Source organism: Giraffa tippelskirchi, chromosome 10, assembly GCF_054371585.1.
Source record: "Giraffa tippelskirchi isolate mGirTip1 chromosome 10, T2T-mGirTip1v1.2.pri, whole genome shotgun sequence".
In the NCBI taxonomy this organism is placed as follows: domain Eukaryota; kingdom Metazoa; phylum Chordata; class Mammalia; order Artiodactyla; family Giraffidae; genus Giraffa; species Giraffa tippelskirchi.
In genome coordinates this window covers 56879137-56896471 of record NC_137284.1, presented here as the reverse complement: position 1 = coordinate 56896471, position 17335 = coordinate 56879137, and the positions used below count along the sequence as shown (strand labels likewise).

At 41.2% G+C, this 17335-nt stretch overlaps 1 long non-coding RNA gene and 1 pseudogene across 1 annotated transcript in view; both read left to right on the top strand.

Annotated features, from left to right (window-relative positions):
• The first annotated feature begins 12752 nt into the window (after positions 1-12752).
• The window catches only part of LOC145522604 (uncharacterized), a 140033-nt gene continuing 135450 nt past the window's right edge, over positions 12753-17335 (top strand). The window contains exon 1 of the long non-coding RNA XR_014066055.1: positions 12753-12789. This is a non-coding gene — a long non-coding RNA (uncharacterized LOC145522604). The remainder of the gene's footprint in view (positions 12790-17335) is intronic.
• Positions 13162-15593, top strand: LOC145523925 (nuclear transcription factor Y subunit gamma-like; annotated as a pseudogene).

The window sequence follows — 17335 nt, the reverse complement described above, 5'->3', positions numbered from 1 at the left end:
GACCATTTGGGACTTGCTAGATTTGGTTGCGGAGAAGGCAATGGCACCCCACTCCAGTACTCTTGCCTGGAAAATCCCATGGAAGGAGGAGCTTGGTAGGCTGCAGTCCATGGGGTCGTGAAGAGTCAGACATGACTGAGCGACTTCACGTTCACTTTTCACTTTCATGATTGGAGAAGGAAATGGCAACCCGCTCTGGTGTTCTTGCCTGGAGAATCCCAGGGACGGGGGAGCCTAGTGGGCTGCCGTCTGTGGGGTCGCACAGAGTCAGACACGACTGAAATGACTTAGCAGCAGCAGCAGTAGCAGATTTAGTTGAGAACTGCAAGTAGCTCTCAATGATCTTATAGTTTCTTAGAGGAGATAAGAATAATATATACCCATGACAGGAGAATACAACATATGATGAATGAGCTTAGGAAAGGGCCACTATCAGTGCTTTTCCTCTCAAAAAACTTTTTTCCTCCTGGGAGACTTAATTCCTTTTGCACTTGGTTTTACTTATTACACTCTCAACTCACATAGTACTTATTATACACTTAACCACCTTAGAAAATATTTATCCAGTTTTTGGGTCATGGATGGAGGAGCCTGGTAGGCTGCAGTCCATGGGGTCGCTAAGAGTCCGACACGACTGAGCGACTTCACTTTCACTTTTCCCTTTCATGCACTAGAGAAGGAAATGGCAACCCACTCCAGTGTTCTTGCCTAGAGAATCCCAGGGACAGGGGAGCCTGGTGGGCTGCTGTCTATGGGGTCGCACAAAGTCGGGTACGACGGAAGCGACTTAGCAGTAGCAGGACCTGAGTTATCCTTCTAGATTTGGAGAATTCTTTACCGTAAGAGTTTTGGTAGGAGGAAGATGAAAAAAGCCAGATAGTCACTTTCCCACACTTCTTTGCAGCTAAGGTCGACCAATCTGACCAAGTCAACCAATCAATTAAAAACTATGACAGCTTTATTGAGGTATAATCCACAAACCATTCAGTTCACTCAAAGTGTACAATTCAGTTGTCATAAGTGTATTCACAGAGTTGCATAACCATCCACAACTGATTTTAAAACATTTCTATCACCTCAAAAAGAAACCTCATATTTATTAGAAGCCATTTCCCATTCCCCTAACCTCCTCAGCCCTAGGCAACTCTGTTCTATTCTTGGTCTGTCTAGATTTACATATTCTGGATATTTCATTTGAATGGAATTATATAATAGTTCTTCTGTAATTGCCTTCTTTCACTTAGTATAATGTTTTCAAGTTTCATCCATGTTGTAGCAAGCATCAGAGCTTCATATATTGTTGAATAATATTCTATTGTATGAATATACCACATTTTATCTATTCATCAGTTGATGGACATTTGAGTTATTTTTGTGTATGATGTGAATTAGGATGGCATGTGAATATCAAAGTGTCTCACCCAGCATCACTTTTTGGAAAAAGTTTTCCTTCCCACATTAAATTGTCTTGGCACCCTTGCCAAAAATCAATTGACTGTAAATGTGAGGATTTATTTCTAGATTCTCAATTCTATTCTTTTGATCTATGTGTCTATTCTTAGGCTAGTACCTACTGTTTTAATTACTATAGTTTTGAAGAAAATTCTGAAATCAGGAATGATTTCTGCTTTTTCAAGATTTTTTGGCTGTTCTGAGTTTCTTGAATTTCCATATGAATTTTAGCATCAGCATGTCAATTTCTGCAGAGATGCCAGCTGTATTTAGGTAGAGATTTTGATGAATCTATAGATCACTGTGGGTACTAATGCCATCTTAATAATTTTGTCTCTAGTCCATGAACTGATATATTTCCATTTATTTAGGCCTTCTTTAATTTCTTTCAGTAATATTTTATAGTTTCTAGAGTAGATGTTTTTCACTCCTTTTGTTAAATTTATTAAGTATTTTATCTTTTGCTAATATTGTAAGTGAAATTGTTTCCTTAATTTCACTCTCTATTTTCTCATTTCTCATGACTAATTAAGTACAATTGTGTTTTGTATATTGATCTTGCATTATGCCACCTTACTAAACTTGTATATTAGTTCCAGTAGTTTTTTTAAGTGGATCTCTTAGGATTTTCTGTATACAAGGTCATGTCATTTGCAAATAGGTATAATCTTATTTTTTGCTTTCCAATATGGATGCCTTTTACTTTATTTTCTTCCCTAATTTCCACATCTAGAACCTTCATTACAAGTCAAATAGAAGTAGTGAGAATGGATGTTTTTATCTTATCCCTCTCATAAGAGTGAACCATTCAGTCTTTCACCATTAAGTTCAACCCATCAGATTTTAGATGCAGAGAAGTAGTCACTCTTGCAGAATCCATTCTGATTTCCCTTTCCTGCTTTATTTATTGTACTTATCACATTCAGATATACCATATGTTTTAAACTTTTTTTTGTTTGTTTTATAGTCTGTTCCCTGCTCCTGCTCCTGACTGCCTCCTACCTAATGTAAGTGCCATTAGCGCAAGTACTTTTGTTAGTTTTGGTCACTGGTTCATCAAAAACTCTGAACATGCTGGACATATAGTAGCACTCAATACTTATCTGTTGGTTGAAACAATAATACCATGGTCTGTTTTCTGTTGCTTGGTTTGTAAACTCTTTTGTGAAAGGAAGCATGGTTTTGGATTTGAAAATGATTTTGTTTTATCTGTGCATGTGTGTGCTTAGTCACTCATTTGTGTCCAACTCTTTGCGACCCCATGGATTGTAGCCCACCAGGCTCTTCTGTCCATGGGATTTCCCAGGCAAGAATACTGGAGTGGGTTGCCATTTCCTACTTCAGAGGATCTTCTGAACCCGGGACTCAAACCTGCATCTCTTGCGACTCCTGTAGGAAACTCCTCCAAGAAACCAGTAGACAGATTCTTTGCCACTGGGAAGCATAAAATATATTGAACATGGTAGGTGCTCAGTAAATGGTGGTGAAATAGAATCAAACATTCCATTGAGGACAAAGGGCTTCATGGAAATGAGAGTTGAGCTAGGACTGAAGGATGAGTAGGAATGAGATGAACAGAAGTAGGGACATTTTAGGGGTATTAAATGTAAATTTTGTTACTTTGGTTTAAATACAATCAGCTGTACAGAAATTTATTCTCTCGCAGTTCAGTTCAGTCACTTAGTTGTGTCTGATTCTTTGTAACTCCATGGACAGGAGCACGCCAGGCCTCCCTGTCCATCACCAGCTCCTGGAGCTTGTTCAAACTCATGTCCATTGAGTCGGTCATGCCATCCAACCATCTCATCCTATTGTCCCCTTCTCCTCCTGCCTTCAGTCTTTCCCAGCATCAGAATCTTTTCCAAACGAGTCAGTTCTTCGCATCAGGTGGCCAAAGTATTGGAGCTTCAGCTTCAGCATCAGACCTTCCAATGAATATTCAGGACTGATTTCCTTTAGGATTGACTAGTTTGATCACCTTGCAGTCCAAGGAACTCTCAAGAGTCTTCTCCAACACCACAGTTCAAAAGCATCAATTCTTTGGTGCTCAGCTTTCTTTATGGTCCACCTTGAACATCCATACATGACTACTGGAAAAACCATAGCTTTGACTAGACGGACCTTTGTTGGCAAAGTAATATCTCTGCTTTTTAATATGCTGTCTAGGTTGGTCATAACTTTTATTCCAAGAGGCAAGCTTCTTTTAACTTCATGGCTGCAGTCACCATCTGCAGTGATTTTGGAGCCCAAGAAAATAAAGTCTGACACTGTTTCCATATCTATTTGCCATGAAGTAATGGGACCAGATGCCATGATCTTTGTTATTTGAATGTTGAGTTTTAAGCCAGCTTTCTCTCTCAGTACTGGAGACTAAAGGCTTGAAATGAAGGTGTTGGTAAGGTCATCCTCTGGGGAAGGATACTTCCTGGCCTTTTCTTCTAGTAACCTCAAGCTTGCAGCTGCTGTGCTTCTGTATCTGATGCCATTGTCACGGAATGTTCTCCCTGAGTGTGTTTGCCTTCTCATGGAATTTTTCTCTTCTTTGTTTTTTCATTCTGTAAAATTGAATTATAGTCGATGTACAATGTTTTGTTAATTACTGCTATACAGCAAAGTGATTCAGTTATTTATATATATGTATAAATATATAGGCTTCCCTGGGGACTCAGTGGTAAAGAATCCATCTGCAATGCAGAGGACATGGGAGATGTGGGTTTGAGCCCTGGGTGGGGAAGATCCCCTGGAGTAGGGCATGGCAAACCACTGCAGTATTCTTGCTGGGAAAATCCTGTGAACAGAAGAGCCTGGTGGGCTACGGTCCATGGGGTCACAAAGAATTAGACATGACCTAAGTGACTGAGCATGCAGGCATTTATGTATACATACATTCTTTTTTAATATTCTTTTCCACCATGGCTTATCATAGGATTTTGAATATAGTTCTCTGTGCTATATGGTAGGACCTTGTTATCAATTCTGTATATTTTATATAAAAAAATAATATATATAAGCTCTTAGCTCATATCTGCTAACCCCACCCTCACACTCTATCCCTTCACCAACCTCTCCGTTGGGCAACCACCAGCCTGTTTTCTATGTCTGTGAATTTTTCTCTTCTATAAGTACATCAGTGATCTTGGATTAGGGCTCATCCTAATGACCCCATGTTCACTTGATTACATGTGCCAAGACCCTATTTCCAAATGAGGTCACATTTGCGAGTACCAGGGCTAGGAGGACTTCAGCAGATATTTCTGAAGTACACAATTCAGCCTATAATGCCATGACTCTACGTTTAATGTGACCCATTTCCACTTTCTCAGTCTCCCCTCTTGCTTGTCACTCCCTGTGCTCATGCTGAACAGGTTATTGTTGTCCTGTCTGGAATGCCCCAGTCTGATAGGGGAGCACAATGTGATACTTTACAGCTCAGCTTAAGAGTCACTTTCTTTGGGAAGTCTTCCTTGAGTCCGAGTCAGGTTAAGGGCTTCTCTGTTAGGCCCATTATAATGTTTGTCCTAGTGCACTGTAATTATTGATTTACCTGTCTCTTTCTTACACTCACTCTGAAGTTTTGAAGGCAGAGACTTTTTGTCTTACTTAATCATTGTGTTGTCCTGGTTTAGCACAGTGCTTAGCAGCTGGAAGACACCCAATAAATATTTACTATTGAGTATGAGGGCTTCTCCCGTGGCACTAGTAGTAAAGAACCCGCCTGCCAGTGCAGGAGACATAAGAGGTGTGAGTTCCATCCCTGGATCTGGAAGATTCCCTGGAGGAGAGCATGGCAACCCACTCCATTATTCTTGCCTGGAGAATCCCATGAACAGAGGAGCCTGGCGGGCTGTAGGCCATAGTATCACAAAGAGTTGGACACAACTGAAGTGACTTAGCACACATGAGTAATATTAGAAAGGAAGTTTGATAGGACCTAGAAACCAGTAGGGTGTAAAGGAAGAAGAAATAAAGGATTACTTTAGAACTTTGTATATAAGTAGAATTTTGAGGTATGTATGCGAAGGAAAAGCGAAATTCAAAAAGGAGATGATTTGGGGGAAAATATTATAATCCCAATTTAAAAGGGACATGGAATAAATATATGATAGAGTAAGTAGAGTGGGAGGACAAGGATTGGGCCTTATGGTTGTGTTTTTAGTAGTTAGAAATCTGCCTGGCATTAGAGAGACCATCAATTCATATTTACCACATGAAATGTGCTTCCCTGGTGGCTCAAATGATAAGGAATATGCCTGCAATGAAGGAGACCTGGGTTCAACTCCTGGGTTGGGAAGATCCCCTGAAGAAGGAAATGGCAACCCACTCCAGTGCTGTTGCCTGGAGAATTCTATAGGCAGAGGAGCCTGGTGGGCTACAGTCCATGGGATCGCAAAGATTCAGACATGTGACTAACTTTCACTTTTCACATGAAATGTAAAGCAAATGTTCAGGTCTCCAAATTGATGTTTCTACTGACCAAATAGAAAAGTTGTGGACAGTGAACTAATTTGGGAGCTGGGAAGATAAAGCCTTCAACTTTGGGTATTTTGATTTAAAAGTTAGAACAGAATGATTAAAGGAGAAATTTCCAGTAGATAAATCTAGAGCCATGAAAAGAGCTATTACTTGAAAGTCACAAATGTTTATTTGGAAGTTATCAATTTAGAGATGATAATTGAAGATGGAGGTAGATGAAGTTTTAGAAGGATTGGGCATAGAGTGAAAGATTGAAGAATAGAGGTCAGGACTTTGGGAAAACACACATTTGGGTACCAGGAGGTGAAAGTTAAGCCAAAAGGAGATGGAGATGGCAGCCACAGAATGGATCACTTGGATATGACAGTATCACAGAATCCAGGAGGGAACATAATTTGAATAACAGGAGGTCATTAGCTGGACCAGATGCTGGAAAAAGATAGAAAATAATGAAGACTGAGAAAAGCTCATCAGCCTTAGCCTAATTCAGTCACTTTTGACCTTCAAGGGACATATATCAGTGGAGTATTGCCAGTTATCTAATCTTAGGTATTTAAAAAGGAATTTGGTGACAGTTTGGTGACAGTAGGAGAGGTGACGTTCAGTAGACCATATAATTAAATTTGGCAAGGAAAGGAGAGAAACTGGATAATATCTTGGAAGGTCAGCACAATCAACAGATTTCTTGCTGTCCTTTTGAAGTGTGGTGCACTTTTGACAAACTTAGTGTTCTATATCTTGAGTGGTTGGTTCCAAAATCAGGCTAGAGCTAAAAGAGTGAGTTACAAAGTTGGAGAAAGCATGGAGCTTTTAGCCTGACAAACCACAAGAGTGTCCTGCTGGGTACTCTGGGTACTTATGCTTTGTTATGTGGCCACCACTGGAAAAGCGAAGTGAGGCAGGAAAGGTCACGAGAACTTTTTATGGTGGAACAGAAATTGTTAGGTCCCAGAGCAGAATCAGCTCATTGGAACAGAAGAGACCAAGCAAGCATCTCTGTTTATAAATAAAGCAGCTGAGGTTCAGAAAGAAGCCCTGGGACCTCTGGGTTTTCATGAAGAAGCATCCACGTTGTTTGATAGGATGATGGGTTTGTTTGCCCTTCTCCTCAGACTGAGGGGAATTCCATGACACCATTGCTGCTCCCTAAGAGAATACTGGATTGTAGACAAAGCAATAATTGCTGTCTCTCCTTTTTATTGAGGATGTTGCTGATCAGAGAGTATTAGCCTCTTTGGGGACACAGTCTCCTTCTCAGACAACTTCTAGAACCAATTTGGCTGTGGTTTGCAAATAGAGATGGGGAAATGGAGGCCATGTTGTTGGCTCCCCAGGGTCATCATTAACCAAGCCAGCCGGCTGACAAGCCTGTGGCTATGGAAACCAACCTTACTGAGGAAGATGGATTATAAAAAGAAGCCTCTTTTCTTTTCAATGGAATGATGTCTTGATCCTGTCAATTAGATCTTGCAGAAATATTAGGTTGGATCATTTAATGTTCTCAGTCAATACTTTATCAGTTTTTTTTCTTAATATCCTCTCTTATTTGACCTTTTTTGTTCTATTGAAGACAGCGATGAATACTGCATTTTTCTTCTCACAAAGGTTTTTACATGTGAACTCAGGATATCCTTTGTTTTCACATGTGTAAACTCAGAAGTTCTACTATGGAGAAAAAATAATGTGTGGTGCTGGGCACACCTTTGCTGCAGGGGTTCAAAATGATGAAAGAAATAGGAAGCTGGGAGTTGGCTATATCAGTATCTATTTATATGCAAATTATCAGTTTTCTTCTCAGAAATATATTCTTCATCTTCATTGGGGTCTGGAGGAAATATGATATGTCTTATGTGCTACCAACTCTTATGTCTGTTATGTATATATGCAAATGCTACACGCATACACAAACATATACACACATTCATACAGAAATTCCTCACCTACTTGGAAACTCCTTATGCAGGGATAATAGATACTAAGATTGAAGGACAGGAGGAGACTGTGTGTGACAGAAACACAGAAGTGTTTATTAAAGAATTCTTTGGGGTATGTGCGTGCATGCTAAGTTGCTTCAGTCATGTCCGACTCTGCAACCCTATGAACTGTAGCCCGCCAGGCTCCTCTGTCCATGGGATTCTCCAGGCAAGAATACTGGCGTGGGTTTTCTTTGGGGACTTGAGGTATTTTCCTCTAAACTTATCTTTTATTTCCCACACTGTTGTACAGTTTTTACATCATTATTCTAGATGTCACTGAAAAGCCTGAGGCAGCCTATTTAGAAATGTCTCTAAACATATTAAACCAAATAGCAAGTAAATAATTTTAATCATAACTTGCAGCCAATAAAAACCTTCCAGTAACTGGCAAAATCTCAAAACCTTTGAAAGTTTCCTCTCCAACGACAGAATTCTATAGGATATTAAAACCAAGTTCAGAATTTAGAAGGGAATTCTGTGGGTGGCATAAATGAGAAAACATCTCAAGGCCTTTCAAAACCAGAAATTAGGCATAGTGTTACGTTTCAGTTATGGATGGAGTATTTCTCTTCACTTTTCATTCTACACTGAGACAGTGTCGGAAGCTAACCAGAAACTGCTTTGTGTAGGATGTTGAGAAACAGGAGGTATCAATACCCAAGATAAAAGAGATTAGAGGAAAGGTCACCAATAGGAGACCCAAAGAAGCTAGAGTTGGAGAATCAACAATGGTCATACATGCAAAAGATTCACAGTATATTAAAGAGATCACATTCTATTTTAGAGCAAGACTTCTGCTAGGCTATCTTAAAGAGAAGATTTTCTGTTTTTAAAAATAACTCCAAAGAAGGACCCATGGCCTCTATTGGTAACCCATTAAAATATTTAATAACCCTTTCTGTCAGGATTTAGGTTCATTTGTTCTGTTATAGCCAAGTGAAACTTGTTATGAGTTTAGATGAACTAGCCTGACACTCTCCCCTGGAGTAGTGTAGACAAGAATGTAGACATTCTTGTAAGTGAGGATTACGGTTAGATACTTACTTTCAGGAAACCAAAATTCCTTTATCCTTAATTTTTTTTTTTAAATAAATTTATTTATTTTAGTTGGGGGCTAATTACTTTACAATATTGTAGTAGTTTTTGCCATACATTGACATGAATCAGCCATTGGTTTACATGTGTTCCCCTTCCTGGACCCCGCCTCCCACCTCCCTCCCCATCCCATCCCTCTGGGCCATCCCATTGCCCCAGTCCTGAGCATTTGTCTCATGCATCGAACATGGAATGGTGTTCTGTTTCACATATGATAATATACATGTTTCAATGCTATTCTCCCAGAACGTCCCACCCTCACCTTCTCCCTCAGAGTCCATAAGACTGTTCTATGCATCTGTGTCTCTTATTCTGTCTCGCGTATAGGGTTATCGTTACCATCTTTCAAATTCTATATATATGCATTAGTATACTGTATTGGTGTTTTTCTTTCTGGCTTACTTCACTCTGTATAATGGGCTCCAGTTTCATCCATCTCAATAGAACCGATTCAAATGTATTTTTTTTAATGGCTGAGTAATATTCCATGTGTATATGTACCACAGCTTCCTTATCCATTCGTCTGCTGATGGACATCTAGGTTGCTTCCATGTCCTGGCTATTGTAAACAGTGCTGCGATATCCTTAATTTTTATACTCCTTAGTCATCTTGACTGCTTTCCTCTAAACCCTTCAAAGTGCCCTGAATACAGAAATTATGAAGTTGGTTCTTGTTGATGATTATCTCAGGGTCAGACTTCTCATTTTGGGCTCTACAGGAGATGTGAAAACGTTGAAGCAATTTTCAGTGTTTTTCCCTTGTAAAATATCTGATGGGTAATGTTTACATGTGTAACAATATTAAAATGGATGTTTCAGCCAAGATCCAAAGTTCCGATTAATGCTGTGTTCTAAAGGAGGAGGTGATTCCTATGCAGGATTTCACAAGGAGTAAACTGAGAACTGGTTACATGATTATTAGGTCTTACCTTTTTGATTGGAGGATAATTGCTTTACAGTGTTGTGTTGGTTTCTGCTGTACAACAACATGAACCAGTCATAACTATATATGTATCCTTTCCCTCTTGAGCCTCCATCCCTGTTACATGATTCTTAAATTCCTCGCCCATATAAAGATCTTGAAAAATTTGAGACAGTAGAGGAGGTTTCAAGATTTGTAAGGACTTTTTTTGGAGAGCATTGTGGGGAATCCTATCTCCAAGGAGGCAGATTGGGAGGGTGTTTTCTTCTTCATCTCAGATCAGGAGAAAGGAGATTTAAGAAATGGCATGGAGAACTTCATATGTGTCCCCCGTCATTAAGGGAATATTGTGGACTAGTGTAGGTGATTACATGGAAAAATCTAAAAGGCAGAGAGACCAGCCTGTTAGATGCTCTAATTGCAGGAATGAAGGAGAAGTAGCTATGTTGATTGACTCTCATTCCAGTGTATGTTGGGCAAAGAATACTGAGAGTATTTGCCGTGGACCAGATGTGGGATGTGCAAGGGAAAACTGGCTTACAGTTTGGGACTCAAAGTAATATTAGGATCTAGTTCTTTCTCCATTTCTCAGGGTAGTTTTGTGTGTGTGTGTGTTCAGTCTGTTCTTGGTAGGCCCTCTCTTAGTAATTACAGGATGGATGTCAGAAGTTCCTGGGTAAATCCTCTTCTAGCTTCAAAACCAGGGGAATAGAGCAAGAGTCTTTATCCCACTGTTTTTCCTTTGGTTTATTTGCTTTTATTTCTCTTTTAAATGAAGAATAGCTTTAAGGGTTGCTTACTTTAGCTGAAATAAATCTGAATGATCCTACTCCTTTGGAGTAAAACTTAATGCTTATCAATTTCCTATTGTATTTAGCTTCTGGTTGGAATTTGAATAAACGAAAACCTAAATAAAATAGGTGAAAGTTCCCTGACTATTCAGGTGAATACACAAAACTCAAGGTGGTAACTTTTCTTCTAAGTCACTTGGGTACCTGTTATTGTTGACCTTAGGAGGTAACCCCACTGTTCTTAGCACATGGCCTGAGATTTGCTTCTAGTGAACTGGCTAATGTCACGTATTTGGCCCTGAACGATGACTTTGAGTCGAATTGTGTATTTCACCCATGGAGCTGGGAAGACTGTCCCATCCAGCTGAGAGTGGGGAAGGGATAAATCCCCAAATGAATTTTAAAGTCATTCCAGAGAAAGGAGGGGTGTAGATGCCAGGTAGACCAGCTGTAAAGGTTCTGCACACTGTATATTGGCAGGCATTATACCTTTCTCCTTTTCTTAGTTTGTATGTGGTAAAAAAAAGAAAGAATATAGACCTGTGTGGGCAGTGAAATCTTTTCTAAGATTAAATGTGAGGTCAACTCTAGAAAAAGTGAGATGAGAATGTTCCTGATGAGAATCTGGAGCATTTAATGAACTTACAGGAAACCTGAGAAGTTAGAAGTTAGGAAAGTGAATGGTTCTGTACTGGGAAACCCTCAGCAAGATGTGATTATAAATCTCTGTGAATGGGATGAATGAACATTTAAGCCTCACATTGCCCTCAATAGTTTCAAGTTAACAAATAGTCTACAGTGATAGTGCTTAATATGTGCCATAACCTTGAGCAAAAATGGTTCTCTATATAAAGTCCTCTAATAATATTCTTTCATAGTCCTCTGTATTTTCTTTCATAGAAGGAACACAATTTTCTACTATACATTTTGGTGGGATCATTTATATTTCACACTAGACTGTAAATTCCATGAAGGCAAGAGTTATGTCCATTTTGCTTACCATTGGATCACCAGCATTTTGCAGAGTATATTTTGCAGCACTTAGTAGATATTCGGGCTTCCCAGGTGGCTCAGCTGGTAAAGAATCTGCCTGCAATGCAGGAGACCCCAGTTTTGATTCCTGGGTCAGGAAGATCCCTTGGAGAAGAGTAGGCTACCCACTTCAACATTCTTCGGCTTCCCTGATGGCTCAGATGGTAAATTATCTGCCTGCAATGCGGGAGACTGGGTTCAATCCCTGGGTTGGGAAGATTCTTTGGAGGAGGGCATGGCAACCCACTCCAGTATTCTTGCCTGGAGAATCCCCATGGACAGAGGATTTGTTTGTAGCCTGGCGGGCTACTGTCCACCGGGTCACAAAAAGTTGGACATGACTGAGCAACTAAGCACAGCACAGTAGATAATCAGTAAATGTTTGCTGAATGGATGATTGAATAAAGACTGTTTCCTTAGTCTCAGAGCAAGACTTGGGAAAAGAAGCACAGGTTTGCTTGTTTGTTTGCTTTTTCAGTTTTAACAAGCTTCACTTTTTCTAGGTTCTTCTTTCCTTTTTTACTTTTATTTTTAATTAGATGGTAATTGCTTTACAATATTGTGTTAATTTCTTCTATACAATATTGTGAATCAGCTACAAGTATACATGTAAACATGTTGGTATGGGGAAGGAGGACCTGTTTGCCTTACTTACTTACTTACAGTTTGCCTGCCAGAAAATGACTCAAATATCTGATGTGGGTCAGGTTGCACTGTCTGTTACTCAAAGCATTTACTGTAATTCTCTGACAGGAATTTGCTTTCAAAATTGGTACATGATGAAAAAGGATGCTGCCTGGTGTGAAATAGATGTTTGTAGATGAGAGACATCCTAAAGGACAGGGTGTTACTTATAAGATTAATAATCTGGACCCTTTGGTGACAAACAAAAGTTACATTTGCATTCTGATACCAATTGGGTTTCTTGAACTCTTTAATTAACAGAAATTGATAGGAGGCCAGTTGAGGAGTTCAGGCAAGACTTTCCTGGTCCCTGGCTGCTCCACAAGGGAGAACGAGAAGCAGGTTCTCTTGCTTGCTCCCTGAGGTAGGGGCAAGCTGGTTCTTTACATGGGGTGAGGGTGGGGGCGGATCTGGGGTTGGGCTGGAGGGGTGGCTTGGGTGGCCTGCCCGCCCTTTGAGGAGCCCTGTCAGGATCGCATGCAGAACCCTCTCTGCTCCTAGCACCTCATGAGTGGCAGTTGGTGTTTGGCCTTTTTGTAGTCTTATTGTTCATAATACGCCCCAACTGTGCATGCAGTGATTTTTGGTCCCTTATGTAGTTTCGTTGTATTCTGTGGCCCAAGGAGATATTTGTCCAGGTGCAAGCACTGCAGCAAAGGGTCCCAAGGCCCAACATATTTCACTACTATATACATTTTTCTGTGTTTTGATTTCAAAAAATCCATCTATGTAATAAATGTATTGTAAACTCTTTCCCTCAGGTAACATAATCTTCGTAATAATCATTTAATGGCTATATAGTCTTTCAGTGTTTAGACTGTCCTTAAGACAGTTAATCATGCTGCTGTCCTTAAACACTTAGTGTCTTCTAATTTTTCCAATGCTGTAAATAACACAGGGAGCAACAGCTCTGTGCGTAACAGCTTATACCATCCCTTGGGTATTTTTCTAAGAAAGTTCCCCTCAGGTATTATTCCAGGTTGCTAGCTTTGGGAATGAGGAGTTATACATATATATATTTTTTTAAACAGAAGATGCATTTTCAGATATTAGAAGCTGAGTCTGTATTCTGTCCAGGAAGGGTCCTGCTGTTGGTGAAGCCTTAGAGTAGGAGTGACTGGGATATCAAGTCCCTGCCTGGGTACCTATTTCAGAGCAATGAAGAGTCTTGGCCAATATAAAAAAAGAAACCAGAGAATCTATTTTGTTCATTTTTAAAAATTTTCCAGTTTACTTTTCAATCCCAACTTGTACTTTGGGATTTGTGTTTTTTTTAATATAAACATTATTTTTAAAAACAAATTTAGATTTACATAAAAATTATGAAGATACTAAAGAAAGTTTCCATATACTCTCCTGACACCCAGTTTGCATGATTATTAGCATCTTACATTAGTATGATGAGTTTGTTATAATTAATGAGCCAATTGGTATATTATTAGATTTGTGTCCTTAACATTTGCTTTTCAAAATTGAAATTATAAGGATTTTCGTGCAATAAAGCAGCACTTAAATAAGCCTAAAGTTAAAGAAAGGAAAAGTCATAGTATGATCATATGATCATAGTCACAGATGCGTCTTGAGAAGGCCAGAAAAGTGGTCCTTGCCCTTATTTCAACTTAAAAGAATCACTGTGGAAGGCACCAAGGGAGGGGGAGGGTAAAGGGGGGACGTGGTGTAAACGGCATGGCTGCCACCTTGTTTGTAGCCTGGCTTCTAGCCCACTCCGTTCTCCGTTCTCAGTGATGCACGCTCCCCCCTTACCCCACTGCAGTGCCCTGCCCTCTGCAGTGCCCCACTGCCCAAGTGCTGAGGCGGCTCCTGCTGGTCCCTGGACTTCCCAGTCGAGGCGTTTGTCACAGTGTCCACAGGAGGAGGATTTGGTGGTGCTAGCAGCAGTGGTGCCCAGCAAACTCTGTATTCTTTCTGGCCTCGTGTCACGGGAGAAATGTGGAATTTAACAGTGAAAGATTTCTGAGTACAGAAACTCCCACTGGCTCGTGTTAAGAAGATTATGAAACTGGCTGGCGATGTGAAGATAATCAGTGCAGAAGCCCCTGTGTTGTTTGCCAGGAAGCCCAGATTTTTATCACAGAGTTGACTCTTGAGGCCTGGATCCACACAGAGGAGAACCAGCGCCAGACTCTTCAGAGGCATGACATTGCCATGGCAATTACACAATGTGATGAGTTTGACTTTCTCATTGATGTTGTTCCGAGAGATGAGTGGAAACCAGCAAAGTGTCAGGAGAAGGTGCGCGGGTCTGTAACTCTTGCCGAACCTATTTAGGACTGCTTCAGGTTGGCTCAGCAGCCCACTGCCGATCAAGTCCAGGGGCAGCAGCAAGGCCAGCAGACCACTCACTTCACAACCACCCTCAAGCCTGGGCAGATCATCATTGCACAGCCTCAGCAGAGCCAGACCACACCTGTGACCATGCAAGCTGAAGAAGGTCAGCAGGTCCAGGCCCAGCCACACGGTCAAGCCCAGCAAGCCCAGAGTAGCACTGGATGGACCATGCAGGTGATGCATCCCCAACATAGGCAAGATCCAGCAGATCCCGGTGCCCCCGCATGGCAGCCAGCTGCAGTGGACTCGCTTAGCCCAGCCTGTAAGGGGGCCCTTACAGGCACCCCACGTGGTGCAGGGACAGACCCAGACGCGTGCCACCAATGCTCACAGATCACGCAGAGGGAGGTCCAGCAAGAGCAACAGTTCAGCCAGTTCACGGATGGCCAGAGGAACAGCGTACAGCAAGCTCGAGGCTCAGAGCCAACTGGAGACACAGCCTCCAGAGAAGTGGAAGCCAGGAAGTTCCAGAGAACTGGAAACACAACTCCCCTGCACCTCTTCCCCGCTCACCACACACACCACAGTTGCCTCCCAGCCCTAGCAGAGCTCCACTTCCCCTCCTCCCTCTGTCGCCTTGCAGTGGGTGTTAGTTGAGGTATCCGGGGCCCCCAACCAACTCGAAGGCCTATAGGAAGAGAGGCCTATGCCTCTCTCCCCAGGGTGACCTCACTCTCTCCTCTCCACCCCTCGCAGCAGCTCTACCAGATCTAGCGAGTCACCATGCCTCCCGGCCAGGAACTCGCCTACCTGGTGTTTATCCAGTCAGCCGCCATCCAGCGCTCTGACAGGCAGAGCCCCCGGGTGACCCATGACTGAGGGCCTGAGCTGGCAAGGCCGAGGACACCCAACACAATTTTGTGCCATTCAGCCCCAGGTGGTGGGCACTGCCTCCCTCCACACAGGAGCCTGGGGACCTCAGCACCTCCTGCAGGCTAGGTCTCTGGTGTACTAGGTTCTGTGCTTGGAGGCTGAGATTTGCCAACAGAAAGATGTAAGATGTAATATTTTTAATTTCCTTTTTTCCCTTTTTTTTTCCTCCATGCAATCAATATTTCACTGTGTTGAGCTGTGTGTCCAATGCTATGATATGAAAATATGGAATAGCATATTTATGACATTTTCTCAGAGAGTATGGCTAAAGAAATATTTCTTTTATTTTTCTTTTTTTGGTTCTTACTGCCACTTCTTTTAGGAGTAGATCTCCTCGGGGCTGTGTGTAATCTCCTGACTCTTAGAACAGCTGTTGCCTCAGGATTCGCTACCTTGTTCTGCCCTCAGGTAAAATTAGGTGATGTGTGTAGCTTCCTTTCCACTAGTACTCCTCTCCCCAGGTCCCTGCTCCTGCCCCAGAGCTCTGTGGGTTTGCATGCAGAGGTGGTGGGAACATTCCTTGCATTTAAGGGACTCATTTGCCATGGAGAGTGGATGGTTTCATTCCCAAACCCTTCTCCTCCAGGCACCCAAGGAGACTAGAACTTTGTGCATTTTCCCTCTCCCCCATGCCCCTCATTTTTAACTTTATTTTATTTTTAAATGCATTGAAATTTGTGACAATCTCCTCTGCTGCATGGACTTCAAATTGCATGAAATGCAATAAATCTCATTTTAGATTAAAAAGAGTCAATGTGGAGGATAACGTACAAGATGACAGAATTTGGAAGCATTCTATTTTTAGGAAATGCCCGTTAGCAATTACTTACATTTTTCACTGTTAGTGCTGAGAATTGACTAGTCTGTTTTCCAAAATATGTTGTCCTTTTCTTCTTATATTTTTGTTCCAATTGTGCTAAAAGTCTTCTTTTTCTAATTTTGAATTAAAATACTTTAAAATAACTTATCTTAATCTTTTTTTTTCCCTTGCTATAATCTTTAGAAGTTATTGCCAAACCGACTTGCAGTCCTTCGTGGATTGCCCTTTTCTACCTCTTGACTAGTTTCCTAATCACCTCTCCTGGGAGCAGTTTACTGGCTGAGGGATACTGTTTAGGACTGCTGTCCTAAAAAAGTTGAGGAGATGAAGATTACCTTTTTCACTTTTTCCTTTTTTCTTCTTTGGTTTCTTCAATTCCCAAGTGTGGTCCATTTGTCTCTATGATGGACTCTAGTGATCCCTGCTTCCAGGTATTTCTCTTCCTTTGTTTCTAAATCATAGGATATGGCAGTTTTGAGGGGATGTTGTTTCTGTGATTAAGCTAGAAAATATTGTGAATTCCTGGCAGACTTTCTCTTGGCAGCTTTGATGAAATAAATTGCAGCAGTGAAGAGGCCCACATGGCCAGGAACCTGGGGGTTGCTTCTGGTCAACAGTCAGTAAGTAATTGGGGCTCTCGGTACTGCAACAATTATTCCTGCCAATAACCATGTAAATAAGCTTGAAACTGAATCCTTCCCCCATTGAGCTTCTGGTTGAGACCCTAGCCCTAACCAACACCTTGGTTATAGTCACATGAGAGATCATGAAGCAGAGGACCAAGCTAATACACATCTGTACTTCTGACCCACAGAATCTATATTGTTTTAAGTTGCTAAATTTTGGGCCAATTTTTTAACAGAGGAAT